General features: G+C 38.7%; 1 non-coding gene and 1 pseudogene across 1 annotated transcript; both read right to left on the bottom strand.

Moving 5' to 3' along the window:
• Nucleotides 1-4,444: 4,444 nt before the first annotated feature.
• On the bottom strand, nt 4,445-4,581 carry LOC112660742 (small nucleolar RNA SNORA42/SNORA80 family). Its single transcript, XR_003137179.1, has one exon. It is a non-coding gene; the product is annotated as a small nucleolar RNA SNORA42/SNORA80 family (small nucleolar RNA).
• Nucleotides 4,582-11,464: 6,883 nt separating this feature from the next.
• LOC112660306 (elongation factor 1-alpha 1-like) lies at nt 11,465-13,024 on the bottom strand (annotated as a pseudogene).
• Nucleotides 13,025-13,126: the final 102 nt, after the last annotated feature.

The following is a 13,126-nucleotide window of genomic DNA, read 5'->3' as shown; positions in this document are numbered from 1 at the left end:
TTTATTTTAAACTTTACTTAAGTAATTTCTACACCCAGCGGGGGACTTGAATTCACTACACTGAGAGAGATCAAGAGCCACATGCTCTTCCGACTGAGCCAGCCAGACAACCTGATCACTTTTTTTTAGATATGAGGGTTTGTGAAGAGTAAAAAGTCAAGAATTGATACTCAATATACAGTCTAACTTTCCCACAACCTGGAGATCACGACCTGAGCCAAAACCAAGAGTCAGATGCTTCACCAACTGAGCCACCCAGGCACCCCCAAAATAATTTCACTTAGACATAATCAAGACTTTGTCTAACTTTCAGTCTATAAAAAAAAATTTAAAAAGAAAGAAAAGGGGAACAAGTTAAGTAAAACTACAAGGAAACAACCAAATACAAATCTAGAATATACTGTAGGACAAACAACCTGACTTTTCAACAAATAAATGGCATGGGGAAGGCAGGATGGGAGAAGATAAGAGAGGACTTTTATAAATTAAGTGAGAATTAAGAGACAGAACAACAGAAATGCAACGCACTAGATGTCGTTTGGATTCTGATTCAAACAAACCAAAAGTAAAAGAATATTTTTTAAGATTTTATTTATTTGAGTGTGTATGTGCACAAGAGAGGGGGAGAGAGAGAGACAGAGGGAGGGAGAGAAAGAGAGAGAATGAGCAGGGGAAGAGGCAGAGGGAGAGGGAGAAGCAGACTCTCCGCTGAGCAGGGAGCTTGCCATGGGGCTCAATCCCAGGACCTGGGATCATGGCCTGAGGTGAAGGCACACACTTAACCGACTGAGCCAACCAGGTGCCCCTAAAGGATATTTTTTAAACAATCAGGATTTTTTTTTTTAAGATTTTATTTATTTACTCATGAGAAACAGAGAGAGTTAGAGTGTACACAGGCAGAGGGAGAAGCAGGCTCCATGCAGGGAGCTGGATGTGGGACTCGATCCCTGGTCTCCAGGATCACACCCCGGGCTGAGGGTGGCGCCAAACTGCTGAGCCACCGGAGCTGCCCAGGAATTTTTTTTTTTTTTTTTTTTTTTTTTAGGTATGATAACATGGCTGCTTATTTATTTATTTATTTATTTATATATTTTTATTTTTTTGATAACGTGGCTGTTTAAAGAAAAATGAACCTTATCTGTAAGAGATACACAGTGAGCTACTTACAAATGAAATGTTATGAAATCTGAGATTTGCTTTAAAATATTCTAGCAAAATAAAAGTGGAAAGATAGATGAAACAAGAATGAAAAATTAATTGTCAAAGCTAGGTCGTAGGTACATAGGATTCATTCTACTATTTTCTCTATTTTTGTAATATTTGAAAATTTTCATAATAAAATTGTTTTCAAATAATGAAAAAAGCAGTAAGTCTGGACAATTTTTTTTTATTTTATTTATTTATTCATGAGACACACAGAGAGGCAGAGACATAGGCAGAGGGAGAAGCAGGCTCCCTGCCAGGAGCCAGATGCCAGACTCAATCCTAGGACCCTGGGATTATGGCCTGAGCCAATGGCAAATGCTCAACCATTGAGCCACCCAGGTGCCCCAATGCTACAGCTAAATTCCTTCTAACCTTCAAATGACAGATAATTCCTAGGCTTATCAAACTATTCTGGAATACATAAAACATGAAATTCTTCACAAGTTTTACAAATACAGCATAGTCCTACAAAAACAAACAAACAAACAAAAAAAACAGAACAATAAAGGAATTTCATTTTATAGGTTCAAAATTTTAAAATAAAATGCTAGTAATTTAAATTTAGCAAGGCAATTTTTAAAAATACAGACATAATGAAACAAATGAAAAGATTTCCTCAATAAATAATGCATTGTCAAGTGTCAAATTTCCTAAAATTATTTTGTAAATTTAATTCAATACAAATTTTTTTCTTTTAACTGGATCCTAGAATTTGCATGGAAGAATAATATAAGGAAAAAGCCAAGAAAAGCATTAAAAGAGAGAGAAAGAACAACAGTGTGGGAAAACTTGCCTATTCAATATTGGAATACAGCATAAAGCTAATATAAAATTAAATCCAAATTGTACCAGTGAAGGAACAAAATTTAAAAATAGATACAGTATAAATGAAAATTTAATGCATAGCAAAGGTGATAATTCAATTCACTGAGGAAAGGCTGAATTACTTAATAAATACTGTTGGTGCAATTGGGAAAAGACTAGAATGAATTCTGTATTTTATATTTAAAAATAAATTCTGGTTGGATTAAAGGCATAATTGTAAATGATAAAATCTTGTAAGAAAATGTAGGCATTTACATGAGCCATCATCGAAGGGTATGAAGGACTTTAAACAAGCCTAGAAACCCCAAAACAGTAGCAGAAAATGTAAACACATAAAAATAAAAAAATACTTTGTAGCAAGAAAATAGCATAAATAAGTGAAAAAATAATAAATTAGGAAACATTCATAAAACATCATAAATCCAAATAACCAACAAATCAAGTGTTTTGATTCATTGCTAGTCAGTGAAATGCAAATTAAACAACAATAAGATCTCACTTTTCACTCATGTGATGAGTGAAACATTAAACATTAAAAGAATCAATAGTGTCCTTTACTATTGGGAATTAGTGGAAATGTTTCATACACTGTTGGAGAAACATGAATTTCACGCTTTGGACAACAGTCTAGTAACATCTATCTTATCAGGTTGACTCAGAAAAAAATTTTAAGTAGTGGGCCTAGGTGAATAGGAAGCTACTGAACTTTGTGAGATAATATATAACATTAATCTAAACTTAATAAGAACAGTGTATTAGTTTCCTATTGTTGCTGTAATATATTACCACAAACTTAGCAGCTTAGAACAACCAGATCTATTATCTTGTAGTTCTGGAGGTCACAAATCTGAAATGGGTCTCATGGATTAAATCAAGGTGTTGCAGCCTGTGTTCTTTCTAGAGGCTCTAGAGGGGAATCCATGATACAGTGTCATAAACTGAGGAGTATGACAAGTTCAATTCAGTATATGTGGTGTCACACAAATATAAATATCTCATTCTTCAAAATACCAATCCCATTGTCAGTAATTTTTTAATAGAAAAAAATGTATCAGTATAGAGGATATATGAACAAGACTGTTTATTGAAGCATTTTTTTTGTAATAGCAAAAAATTAAGACTTGAATTGTACATCCATTCACAGAATGGTTGAATTACAGTCTATCCATATAATAGAATATTATGCAGCTATTGAGAAAATTAGTTAGAATTATATATATTGACTTGGAAATACTGTCCATGAAACATTAAGTGAAAAATACAAGTTGCAAAATACTGGGCATTTTCCCATTTATTGTAAAAAATATGTAAGTAAGGAGAATGAAAAAATTCTAACATATTAATACTTCTATGTCCATGTCTAGTAGGAAGAGAAATCATATCAGATTTATGAAATGGAGAAAGCTAAACATACAATAACAATGAACTAGGTATCAGTCGGTTAACTAGAATGGGCTAACTAGGTACCTAAAATTGAACTTGAAGATCTCTAAGTGAGAGTGTGTGATGAATCTGGTTCTGCAACTGTTGAAAAAACTGCAAGCCTGATTCAGCCACTGCCTGGGGCCACAGGTACAACTGCAGGGGTGAAAAAGCTTTTGAGGGTGGTGTGAGCAATCCTCAGCCAGTGGGCTAACAAATGGAAAACAACTAGGATCCTAACAGGAAGCCAGAGAGCAACGTTACAATCCCACCATCACAAAACAGGGAGTAGGCTGGAGCTAAGACACAAGGGCTTATTAACTAGCACAGGATATTTGCACGTGATTGTGTGGCCTTGAAGATAAGCTGTGAATGATTCAAATCAACTAGTTCACATGAACAGTGGTCACCTCAGAGTTAAGAAGAGACAGATCTTTCAAAAAAGAAAAAAAATTAGTAACAACTCCCATGTACTGTTTGATGAAATAGAATGTGTGTGTACGATTTATGTAACAATTTTTAAAGTCCCACAAACGGGGGTGGGGTGGTGCAGCTGGATAAACCTCCAAATCTTGATTTGGGTTCAGGTCCTGATCTGAGGTCAGGAGATCAAGCCTCGCCTCTAGCTATGGCTCTGCACCCACCAGAGCCTGCTTAGGACTCTCTCTCCTTCTGCTCCAACCCCATCCCCCCACCTCCCACCATCTCTCTCCGTCTTAAATAAAATAAATAAGTCTTTAAAAAAAAAAAAAAAGAAACACAACAAACCACAGAACCAATGAAGCATAAAAATAAAGAAAAGCTTAAATCTGAAGTAGAAATATCCACCCTGAGGTGTGTGCTAGGAAGAAAATAGCTCTGGCATTACACAGAGCTCTAGTGTCCTTGGACCTTAGAGGTAGCTGCTCAAAGGACCAGTTTGCACTGCTAAATATACAGCTAAATGTAGGTATTGGCTTACTATTTTTTAATTAAAAAAATTTTTTTTTACCCCTGTATAGCCGCCTTCAGTGCTCACAGCCCACCAGTGAGGAGGCTGGGCAGTGGTTCAGGGCTGCACGCTCCTCTGGCATTGATATAGTATGAGGGGCCAACAGAGAAAGGCCTGCCATTAATCCATCACTATTCTCTTGCACTGGCTTTTATTTATTTATTTATTTATTTATTTTTATTTTTGTTTTTTTTTTTTTTGCACTGGCTTTTAAAAGCATTTCTACAAATGTGACAACTTCATGATCTGCTGAATCTGGATGATGGGCACATGAAAGTTCATTTTATTGTTTACTTTACTTTTTTTTAAAAGATTTTATATATTTATTCATGAGAGACACACACACAGAGAGAGAGAGAGAGAGAGAGAGAGAGGCAGAGACACAGGCAGAGAGAGAGAAGTAGATTCCATGCAGGGAGCCCAATGTGGGACTTGATCCTGGGACTCTAGGATCACGCCCAGGCTGAAGGCAGGTGCTAAACCGCTGAGCTACCCAGGGATCCCCTGTTCACTTTACTTTTGTGTAGATCGATGTTTTTTCAGCATAAATACTGAAATAAAATATTCTGGTATAATCACAGCTTATTTTACAACCAGAGCCATGAAAAGAAGAAAATAGGTCTATTTTTCCTAACTCCAAGAGGATCTGACAATTCTTTTATGCTTGTTTGAATTAATTACAATAGATCAGTTACAATGTTGATGAAGAAATTAAAATTGAACTTCCTGTAACAATGAGGAAATAAAATTTCTCAAAACAAACAAGTAAAACAAGCATTATTGTCTCAAAATTAAGGGTAATATAACAATAAACCATTATAGTTAAAAATAAAAATGTAACTGTTGAACTTCTTAAATGCACACTAGCCAGGAATCAATTTCATCATGATAAGAAACATAATCTGTCAAGGAGGGATCTTCACCCCAACTTGGCTAATGTTTACATTTTTTAGTGTCCTCAACACATCTGATTGGTTAATGGAGTCCATCTTTGATCTTTATCTCTGTATCAAGCTGCAATGGCCTGCTCAGAGTTTTGAAACCTTAAAATGTCCCTGTCAACATCTCATCTGTCCATGATTCCTATTATTGAAACATATGGCACCTCTGGTACAATCTGGAATTCGATTTGATCAAGGCTGACTCAAAGAGATTTGAGCTTATGGAAATTTTTCTATTTTTTCTGCTCCAGGTGTGTAACTTTGAGAACCTAAGAGTGAGAAGGCTTGGAAGAGATTACTACTATGTGAGGGCAGTTGCCCTCTCTTAAATATTCCACACAGCTCCTGCAGGATCATCAGGAGATCTGGCAGCAGTGGGATTTAGTGTAAATAATATGTGTGCCAACAAGAAAGAAGTGGGTTCTGATCAAGCTCCAGAACCATCTCTTCCTGAGTGTGGAAGGCAGACCTGGCTGTGAAATTCCCTAGTTTTCAGACTCTGGAATGTGGAGTCTTCAAAAGGGAGCTACTGAAGTTCCTACTAAATGGGAAACGAAGTCAAGGTCTTCTGAGGTTAAAGAGTCGTTTGTAGGGCAAGAGAATCAAGGAAAGTGGTAAAAGTTTGAAATAGTTTCTGTGAGGAATAGGAGAAACATAGTACAAAGCATTTACTGAAGGACTTTGGCATTGTGAGGATGGATAAGCTGAGGTTAGATCATTTTATTGCATGATGTTCTTAGTAACTTGCATTCGAGGGCTGAGAAGAGGGATGGATGAATATGATGATGGGAGGCAAAGGGGCAAAGGTGCTGAAATCATTGATGACACAATGATTGAGCTGATACAACCTGGGGTCTAGGCTGAGTTAAAAAAGGAGAGAAAACAGAAGGCCAGGAAAGTTAGTGGGAAACACAGGAGGCGGTCCCTGGGGACTTGGCTGGTCAAAGGTCAAGTGAAGGAGTAAGATGTGGGAGAGGCAGAAGGTTGTGATCAGTGAGCAATTTACCAGAATTCAGTATATCAGAGGTGGAGCACATAGACGTGCAAAGATCCCCAGGTGTGCCTATGGGAGGAGGTAGTTGTTATGGGATAAAGGTCATTGTACACATCAAGCCACCATGAAGCTACAGTGTGGGATGACTAATCCATATGGCTGTTAACACTGATGACAGATAGCAAAGAAAAAGTCTCGCCTGAATTTAGGAGAGAATACTGAAATATTGATAGATAACTGGCTGCTTTTGTTTGGGAATATCCGTTCCAGCCTCTACTCTCTATCTGTTGCCTTCTGGCACCCTGTTTGCTTGTTCTCTGCATATTTTCCACCACACCTACATCTCCTCACCCCATTTCATCCACAAAAAAAATTCTCCCCTCAGAGGCCACTTGTCATAAATTAAGAGAGAGCAATTGAAAGGTCCTGGACATAAATCTCTCATTAATTCAAAAGAGAAAGAAGTGAAAACAACAATAATATATAAGGAAGATGAATGGTTTATCATAATGAGTCAAGAAATCAGGACATTTATTGCAGGTTTAGTTTATGCTTAGCTTAGGGTTCAAGTGTATAGGTTTTGCAGTTCAGCAGTCCAAAGACCAAGTCTGCCACTTAATAGCTGCCTGAACAGGGCAAATATTACTTTATCTCACAAAATACCTCCTACTGCATAGAGTTGCTATGAAGATTAAATGAGATGTATCTTGTAAAGTATAAAATACTTAGCATAATCTACGCTCAGTCCAGCTGGCTATTATTACCATTCTTCTCCTTCCTGTGCCCTGAAGCATTTTTCTCACAGGTTCCTCTTTCCTCATTCTAGAATGATGAGAAATCCATCCACATCTAGTGTTTGTCAGAGAATGTAATGTGATGGATCCATCTTATTCCAACTCAGGGCTGTGTCTTCTCTTCCTAGCTTGCGGTTTGGTTGACAGCTGAGATCCACCATGGAAATTGGCAAATACTTACAAAATGGAGGAGGGGGTTGGTGACCTTCGTGAGATAGGCAGTCTATTCACCAGCACACTGCTGCCCTTGGGTTTCAGCTTGCCTGTTCCCTTCTCAGATCTGTAGCTGACCTGCTGGGCAGCTCTTAGCCCATTCCCAGCCTCTTGCAAGCTTTCATCCAGTGAGATTCCCCTGGCCTGAGATGGTACCTTCTCCTGCTCCCACAGTCTCTAGCACCCTCTGACTGGTGGGCTCTGTGAAGGATTGCAATCGCCAGAACTTCCATTTTTCACAGCTCTTCCTATTTTGTTGTCTCTACAGTGTTTACACAGGAGACTATGACACCTCCAGTATTACCCAGCTCCTGCCTAGTTTGTATCATGGAATTTGAATGTTTTTATTTTATTTATTTATTTATTTATTTATTTATTTATTTATTTATTTATTGAATTTGAATGTTTTTAAAAAGTGAAAGAAGAGAGGACTAGGAGAGAAGATGCTGGCTTCCTCTAACCATGTGGAGGAAGTTTGGGTGTGTAAGGTTTCTCATTGCTACCATCTTTTATTTCTTCATTCAGGACAAGAGAAAGGGCTTTACTACTACCTGACCTCTGTCTGACCCATGAGTGCTGCTGTTTTCCCCAGTGGCATAGAAGGGAGCAATTGATTAAACTTTTCCAGTTTCAAACTGACTTACACTTAGTGGAGTTCTCTCCTTGCTTCTCCCCATAGGTTAATTATCAGTTTTTTTATTTTGATCTTGGTATTTTTCTTCTTTCTTCTTAGGTATTTTATTTGGAAGTTGAAAAATCTTATGCCAGGATCTGCTAGTTAAATGCCATTTTATATTGGAAATCCTTCTAACAGAAACTCAGTTTTACTCACAAACTTTATTTTTGTTCCTTTTTCGTGCCCACCCAAAACTGTCATTAAATAGATTATTTTGTATTGTATTTCATTATAGGAAGTACAGATGTTAAGGACAGGATCCAATTTAACCCAGAGTTTCTAGGAATTTACTGGAGTGTATAATAGTGCCCTGAATAAAAAGATTCCTCCAATATGTACACGTACAAACTAATTAATAGAATTGTGAAGTCTGCCTGGAAGGAGAGCTGAGACCTAGGGAATACTCAAATCTGTTATAATTATGTTTTCAAAATTTACCTGTTTAATCAGAATAGATAAAATCTATTTCCAAATTGAAATTTAACACCCCCCCCCCCAAAAAAAACAACTAGTGGATTTAGGTAAGGCAAGAAACAAATTCAGGTATTTATTGGATACCATTGACCAAAATAATTCCTGGCAGAGAAAAGTATTATCAAAACTATGCCACAAAGACCTGTATTTTAGGAACACCCTTAGGAATGAATATTATACAATTGATAGTGAACTTTTTTTCCGTTAAGAACTGATGATTAGATAGTGAACGTTCTTTAAAGGTTGGTCTTGTGTTATGAAGTTCTGGGAACTATGTATGGGTGCTGAGAAACAATAGGCGTGAGATGCTACCCTTCTCCTTGAATTTTTCAGCATTGGGCAGTCTAGGAAGCTAAGTTATGTCAGTTTGATTTACTTTACTTTCCTGCTGCCAGGTTGTGATTAGCTGTCAAGAGGAGTAACCTCTCTCCTGGGAGTGAATCACCAAGTTCTCTTGTTCCTGTAGGAGCAACACCTTCCTTTGAACACTGGGAGAGCCAAAGGAGTGTGAATGGTTGGCTTTGTTAAACAAATCAGAATCCTTTTATATGGCAATAGGCGCCAGCTTGGGTTCATCAGGAGCATGGCATGCCAAAGTAAACTCATTCATTTTCTTCTGTGAAGGAGATTGGTAGAAGAGGAGGAAGCTGTTGATAGCTATTTCTTGGTTTAATGAGACATGTGACAAAGACAATCATGATATTCTTCTGAATGAGTCCAGGAAATGTGGTGTGGAAAATAATAATGGATTGTGTGGGTTAGATTCTCAGCTAATTTGGGCAGCCTGGGTGGCTCAGGGGTTTAGCTCTGCCTTTGGCCCAGGGCCTGATCCTGGAGACCAAGGATCTCCAGTCCCCCACTGGGCATTCCTGCATGGAGCCTGCTTCTCCCTCTCTCTCTGTGTCTCTCATGAATAAATAAATTTTAAAAATCTCAAAAAAAAAAAAAAAGATTCTTAGCTAATTTAATAACAGTGGTCAAACACCTCTGATTAATCAACCTGTGTTGGCTTGGACGGGTTTGTGTTTTTTGGTAGTTTTATCAAGATTCATGAACTAGTCATATTTTTATTATCTACCTTCATGAAGACCTAGAAGAGATGCTTACCAAATAGATGACTAAAAGCGGGAGGGATCAATTACAGATTGGATGATAGAATCAAGATCTCCACAACTACATGATAGACTCTCAAAAGATAAAATTTGTTCTAGATTAGTAAGTTTACTTAAGCTTAAAAGATCAGTCTCACAAATAGAAGTCGAAGGAGACCTAGCATAGGAAAGAAACTTCTTTAAAAAAGCAAAGGTTTGTGTTTTTTTAAGAATTTGTTTTTAAGTAATCTTCACACCCAACATGGGGCTCAAACCCACAACCGCGAGATCAAGAGTCACATGCTCCACTGACTGAGCCAGCCAGGTACCCCAAAGCAAAGGGTTTTGTTGATTTTAAGTGTATGTTACTTAATAGTAAGAAAAGGCAAGTACAACCTTAGGTTCTATTAACAAAAGGACAGCAAAAGAAAGATGGAGCCAAGTGTTTTCTCTAATGATCAGACCACACTCATTCCTGACGGAATTACCACGGATATTACCACGGATCAGGACATCATTCTAGAAGTTATTGGGATCCAAAGATGGATCAGTCTGAGTCACTTAAGGATGTTTATTCAGAAGATAAGTCTGTACTTTAATAACTATAGTGGAAGGTAGGAATTGAGGTATCGTAAGAGAAGCACAGATAAAGTTATGTGTAAATTTGGAGGAGCCAGAGATAACTTCTAGGAGTAGGGATCAAGAAATGCTCACTGAACAGAGGGAATAGTTGGAGCAAAGAATACAGTCAAATCTCTTGTGTTGTGGAGGAGTCTTGTAGAGATCTCGGTGTCTGTGGCTGGAGGTATTTGGTATGGTTGCAGAGGACCAACTTGAAGTGTCAGATGCAAAACAAACCTAATTTGAAATCCCAAGGACAGAAATGGTACAAAAAGATAAGTCTGATGAACTTTATCAAGAGTAATAGTATGAAAGAAGATGAGAAAGGTAAATTGGAACCAGATCATTGTGCTTCATTAATATCGATGGGAAAGGACTTCAAGTCTTCAAAGAGGTCCTCTCTCAAACAGGAGTTGCAATTCCCAACCTGGCCTCTCTGTTCTCTGACCATCACAGTCTTAACTATGGATTATTATTCTCCAGCTCATGCTACTGGCTATCTGATGCCTCCTGTTACACAGAACTATGTATGACTCTGATTTCCCTTATCTCTGCTTTTGCATCACATCTATACTCTATCCAAAACCCAATCCCAATACATTTATGTCTTATTAATTCTTGTAGTGACGCCAAGCAAAGATGTTTGCATTTCACAGAACCTACAGAGAAGTGACACAACCACAGAAGTGATTAAAACAATTTATCAGCCACGAAAGGTAGATAGAATGGAAAGAAGATTAAAGCAGAGAAAGAGGTAATGAAAGTCAGATTTAGGATTGTACTTGGAGAAATATGGAGGAGAGAGCACTGTTAACAGATACACATAGTCCCCTCTATTTTTTTTTTTCATTAAACTTTTGTTTTAATGGGTCTCAAAATTCTGTGACAGATTTTTGGTCAAGTTGTTTCCATTAAAAAAGTACTGATTTTAGGGATCCCTGGGTGGCTCAGTGGTTTAGCACCTGCCTTTGGCCCAGGGCGTGATCCTGGAGTCCCAGGATCGACTCCCACATCGGGCTCCCTGCATGGAGCCTGCTTCTCCCTCTGCCTGTGTCTCTGCTTCTCTTTCTCTCTGTGTCTCTCATGAATAAATAAATAAAATTTTTATTAAAAAAGTACTGATTTTAAAAACTAATAATTTAAAACTGCCACACATGCACACACACACACACACACACACACACACAAAACAAATGGTCTACAAAACATTCTCCTTTCCTTCCGAAGGTTTTACGATGCATTGTCATCATTAACCAGTCTTTTACTATTAAATGTAAATGGCCAATTGACACGAACAGTTCTGAGACCGTTCTTCCACCACTGATTCAGACTGGGGTGGCAGGTATTGGAGATAATATTCATTTCGTCTTCTGAGCTTTCTGGGCAGACTTGATGACTTTGCCAGCTCCAGCTGCATTCTTGTCCACCACTTTGATGACCCCCACAGCGACCGTCTGTCTCATGTCACGAATAGCAAAATGACCCAGAGGAGGAGAGTCAGAGAAGCTCTCAACACACATAGGTTTTCCAGGAACCATATCAACAATGGCAGCATCCCTAGATTTCAAGAACTTGGGACCATCTTCCAGCTTTTTTTCCAGAATGACGATCTATCTTCTCCTTCAGCTCAGCAAACTTGCAAGCAATGTGAGCTGTGTGACAATCCAGCATAGGTGAACATCCAGCACTGATTTGGCCTGGATAGTTCAGGATAATCACCTGAGCCGTGAAGCCAGCTGCTTCCATTGGTGGATCATTTTTGCTGTTACCAGCCATGTTTCCATGACGAACATCTTTGACAGATACCTTCTTGACATTGAAGCCCACATTGTCCCCAGGAAGAGCCTCACTCAAAGCTTCATGGTGCATTTCAATGGACTTTACTTCAGTTGTAACATTGACTGGAGCAAAGGTGACCACCATGCCAGGCTTAAGTACCCAAGTCTCCACTCGGCCCACTGGGACAGTACCAATACCACTAATTTTGTAGACGTCCTGGAGAGGCAGACGTGAGGGCTTATCAGTTGAATGAGTTGATGGCCGAATGCAAACCAGAGCTTCAAGCAGTGTGGTTCCACTGGCACTCCCATCTTTACGGGGGATTTTCCATCCCTTGAGCCAAGGCATGTTAGCACTTGGCTCCAGCATGTTGTCACCATTCCAACCAGAAATTGGCACAAATGCTACTGTGTCGGGGTTGTAGTCAGTTTTCTTAGTGTAGGTGCTGACTTCCTTAACCATTTCCTCGTATCTCTTCTGGCTGTAGGGTGGTTCAGTGGAATCCATTTTGTTAACACCAACAATTAGTTGTTTTACACCCAGTGTGTAAGCCAGAAGGGCATGCTCACAGGTCTGCCCATTCTTGGAGATACCTGCTTCCAATTCACCAACACCAGCAGCAACAATCAGGACAGCACAGTCAGCCTGAGATGTGCCTGTAATCATGTTTTTGATAAAGTCTCTGTGTCCTGGGACATCAGTGATGGTCACATAATACCTGCTGGTCTCAAATTTCCACAGGGAGATATCAATGGTTCACGTTCAGCTTTCAGTTTATCCAAGACCCAGCCTACTTGAAGGAGCCTTTCCCATCTCAGAAGCCTCCTTCTCAAATTTTTCAATAGTTCTTTTGTGGATGCCACCACATTTGTAGATCAGATGGCCAGTAGTGGTAGCCTTATCTGAATCTATGTGTCCAATGACGACGGTGTTTGTTTGTTTGTTTGTTTGTTTGTTTTTCAATGACGATGTTTATATGAGTCTTTTCTTTTCCCATTTTGGTTTAGGTTTAGCGGTGGTTTTCATGAGACCTGTGTTCTGGCGGCAAACCCGTTGCCCACCCCCCCCCCCCCCCCCCGCCAAAAAAAAAAAAAGAGAG

Source organism: Canis lupus, chromosome 2 (genome assembly GCF_003254725.2).
Source record: "Canis lupus dingo isolate Sandy chromosome 2, ASM325472v2, whole genome shotgun sequence".
NCBI classification, from domain to species: Eukaryota; Metazoa; Chordata; class Mammalia; order Carnivora; family Canidae; genus Canis; species Canis lupus.
The sequence above is the reverse complement of the archived record's forward strand: the minus strand, read 5'-3'. Positions and strand labels throughout refer to the sequence as shown.